This window comes from Littorina saxatilis, linkage group LG4, assembly GCF_037325665.1.
Source record: "Littorina saxatilis isolate snail1 linkage group LG4, US_GU_Lsax_2.0, whole genome shotgun sequence".
NCBI lineage: Eukaryota > Metazoa > Mollusca > Gastropoda > Littorinimorpha > Littorinidae > Littorina > Littorina saxatilis.
In genome coordinates this window covers 51,344,711-51,349,001 of record NC_090248.1, presented here as the reverse complement: position 1 = coordinate 51,349,001, position 4,291 = coordinate 51,344,711, and the positions used below count along the sequence as shown (strand labels likewise).

The following is a 4,291-nucleotide window of genomic DNA, read 5'->3' as shown; positions in this document are numbered from 1 at the left end:
AGACAGCTTGGTGCACAACTTTGTCCCTCTTTGGCCTTCAACAACTAGTTGAAACGTCAACAAGAATAACTGCATCAACAGCGACATTAATTTACCATATATACACGGATAACAAAACAATGGTTTCGAATGTTCATGTGGTTAATTCTGGCATTAGTGATCATTACGTGACTTGCTGCTCATGGAACTATATAATCCCAAAATGTCATAAAAAAGGACACACAACCATCGAATATCGGAGCTTTAAAAAATTTCACGAGTCTAAGTTTTTCATAGACTTATCTTCAGCTCCGTTCCATGATGTGTTTAATTGTACTGAGGCTGAGGAGGCGCTTAAAGGAAAAGTCCAAGGTTTAGGGTCACTTTTGATATGTTGACCCTCTTAATTCATCAACCACAAATGCGTGTGTAAAAATGAACACAGAAATCCAAAAAGTATACTTTGACTCGTTTTTTGGTTGTTCTGAATCGTTCCATCGCGCGCGCAGTCTTGGCTCATGACCTTGTGCACATACGTGTGCTACGTCACGAGCCTTGAACAACAAACATGGCCGGCTCAAGCAGCGAGGAAGACAAGTGGAATACGGACCGGTTTTCAGCCAGCCTGAGGTTTTAGCGTGCCCGTTTGAGCCTCTTCGTCGTCAAAATGCTGGCGAGGCCACAAGGAACTGCTTGAAACAGAGCCAGCATAAGCGGCAAAATGGTATGTGATTCTCTTTGTTGCATGCTAGATCGAAGTCAGGTGTGTTTTTCACAGATCAGTTGATGTGCTTCCACAGATCTGTAAGCATGTAAAGATCATTGATTTATGCTATTATTTCAGGCATCTGGTGTTGTTTATTTTCCTATCTTTAATCAAGGATTTCGTCCTTGAACTGCCCAGTTTAGAATAAATGTTTCCACAGTGATGTTCACACGCGACTATCCTTATTTTCTCTTGGAATTCTGAGTAATTTTTCAGTCACACAACAAAACATGTAGACAGCAAGTTAACATTGCGCAAAGTCTGTTTCTTGCGGACAAAACTGCAATTATCCTGGTATTTTTATTTGCGACAGTAAGACACTACATGACATCGACACCACTAAACAGTGAAACTTTTTTGAAATGGCGGTGGGCTGCTTTCATGTGCTAATACTAATAGTGATCCTGACATTTTTCTTGCGAAACGGTCAAAGGGAAGTAATAAATGAATTTAGTTTTTTAAACGAGCACACGTGATTTCCGATCTCAAACTAGATCTGAAATCATAAGATTTTCTGAGCAGTGGCGAAACGCTGATGGCTAGTGATATCGCAAGCCGTTTTGGAAGCAAATAAGCACTGTCAGACATATGCTGAAACACGATTACAGCAGTTCAAACTTTTTGATCATTGATTTTTAGGAGTACGCAATGTCGGACAGTCACACTACAAAAAGACAATGCGTTAGTGCATAGATCGGTATTCTCAAACGTCACGAACAGACAGTACGTTGCTACTATATTTTACTGTATTAACAAAACCTCACAGTCCCATTAAAAATGTGTGGTGTGTGCCGAAAAGCAACCATATGAGATTCAGTCAGTGGGACCCTGAATCTACCTGGGGTTAAATCGGGTTATTGACTCTCATTGCATGAATTTTTAAACTGAATATATACATTACATGTACTACTGTTCGTGTTGTTTTTGTGATCCAGTGCAATTTCTGTGTATACCTTAGAATCTCAAGGTAATTTTTGAACGGGGCATACAGATGATACATGTTGCCATGATCACAGAGTGATACGTGTATTTTGCTTATCAGGTGTCAGTGCAGAAACTCCAAGAGGGAACGAAATTCAAATATCTGGAAAACCGGGATGAGGAGATAGACAGCCTAACAGCACATCCTCCTATGTTTGCTCGGACATCTACTACCTTCAAACTGCATACTATGCGTACACACAGGAATATGGACGACTCAACATTGATCAAAATGGGTAAGTAACACAACACAAACAGATGATTTCCATTATGATAGATTTATTTATCTGAAAGTAAAATTGACAACAGAGTGTACAATTTGTTTTCAAATACAAAAATATCACATTGGGTTAAAAAAAACACACCATCATATATATATATCATTAAAACTATTCTTTATTTCTAAACACATACATATCAGCATAGTTTATTCATGTAAACATCCTCATTTCGGTTCCCAGTCTATCTGAAATCAAGGTAAGATATATGCCCCAAAAATAGCGATCACACAGTGCTTCAGCATGAATTTGAAAACCTGCTCTACGTCACATAGACACAGCGTGTCTTATGATTCTATCCATCCTCTCCAAACAAACACGTACACGTTTTCTCTTGTACGAATGTCTTAAAAGCTCAAACTAAGCTGCTGTTTTATTCTGTCTTGCTTTGCAGGAAATACAGGCACGTCGCTTACCCATAACAGGCAGCTGGTGCGCTAGCGAGTGGGGTTTCTCGGCAGAAGCATCAGAGTACCATTACCAACCTGTGCAGTCAAAACAATCAGAAATACTTTCCCAAACGGATGAAGAGTGGGGTTCAAACTCCCTGAGCTACAGAAGGCTAAAATATACTTTTACAAATCGTGTGACTGTGTTGAACAGATTCCTACATGGTTTGAAGATGATACTGGGTTGTCACGTGGTCCGGTACATGGTTCACATTCTGCAACATTTTGTTCCAGACTTTTTCCACTGTTGGTCTACTCCTGCATCAGGTAGTCAGTCCATGAGCCGGTCAGCATAGCCTGTGTCCAGTATTGTCCGTTTGCCTGTTGCCTGAAACATGGTTGTTTGGAAGTAACTAACGATCTCTGCACACATTTTAACATGTGAATAAGAACAGAAAAAGTTTGTCAAAAGTATACATAGTTTAATTTGCATTTACTTCAAGGCCAGACTTTCTTCTCGTTCATTATTTCTTCATAAATATTCTGAAAATTAACAAAATGTTTCCCCCTATCAAGGCCTCCTAACTTTATTTTTAAATGCAGGTCGGTTTGTTGTCATCTGTGCATTACTACCTCTTGCCACCCGTGCGGTCATTGCCACCAGGTATCTCAACAATCAAACCGTCTATACAGGCTTAAAGGCACGTCCTTTTTCAAAACAGGATTGCTCACTACACAGATCTGCGAAGACTTTTACAGAAAAAAAATCTCTTGACTTGAACATATACCAGGAATAAACATCCTGACTGGTTTTTGGAGCTGCCGGGATTTTTTTAGGGAATGTTTTACACGTGTGGCGTTAAAGAAATTAATTCATAAAATTCTACATTCCCAAAGAGAGTACCCATACAGAGTGTTCAGTTCTGGTATTTTTCAAAACGGAAGGATGGCCATATCCCATGTAAAAGCCTGGTAAGATTTGAGATTTTGAACTCAATCGTTTACACGGGAAGGGCTGTCCATTTAATTAAGAGGACGCAACCATGCCTGGATGAGAAATACACTGATAACACAGAAAAAGCACGAGTTTAACCTGCATATTCACAAAACTGGTTCAGAGGCCCGGTAAAGGGAACACATGTTAGTTATTTTAAGAGAACATCACGAAGACCTAATTATTAAATTAAAGCCTTTCTGCACGAATGTACATCTTCTATGAATTATATTCTAAAACGCCACATGTGTAATTCATTCCACACACAAAATTCAGCTCCAAGAAGCAGTGAGGCTGTTGATTATTGGTATGTGTTCAAGTCGACAGATGATTTTTCCTGTGTAAACTGAGCCTTGGCAGATCTGATATAGTGAGCAAAGACCTGCATTTTTTTTAAACGTGTTCAGAGGCCTTGAAATGGTTAAACATTTTGTTTATTTCAAGTAGTCTTTATGAAGAAAAAATTAACAATAAGGAAGGCAAATGGGTTGAAATGCAAATTAGATTCCTTTTGACGAACTTTTTATGTTCTTCTTCACGTGTTACATTATGCGTACGTAGATCGCAAGATATTTTCGAAAAAATTCATAGATAAGCCAATCTGCAAACGGACACAAATTCACAATATTTATGAAGACAATAAATTTGACTCAAGAACAAAGCTTATGTGTTTGAGGTGATGTGCATGGGTATGAATGTTGAACGAGTCCGTCAAAGATACCCTCCATGTCGCCTTTATACAGTGGAACCTACCATTAAAATTATACCACCTTAAATTACCTTGCTCTTTCAAATGTACTGCTTAAACTTCTTGAACATGCAACTCTTGCTGTCTACCATAAAGACCATCAGGTCAACAACATACTCGTGAATGTTTTGTTTTGGTCTATAATTAAAAATTTCA

At 38.7% G+C, this 4,291-nt stretch overlaps 1 long non-coding RNA gene across 1 annotated transcript; it reads left to right on the top strand.

Annotated features, from left to right (window-relative positions):
* Positions 1-1,005: 1,005 nt before the first annotated feature.
* On the top strand, positions 1,006-4,048 carry LOC138965031 (uncharacterized). Its single transcript, XR_011455268.1, has 2 exons — positions 1,006-1,962; positions 2,399-4,048. It is a non-coding gene; the product is annotated as an uncharacterized lncRNA (long non-coding RNA).
* The last annotated feature ends 243 nt before the right edge of the window (positions 4,049-4,291 follow it).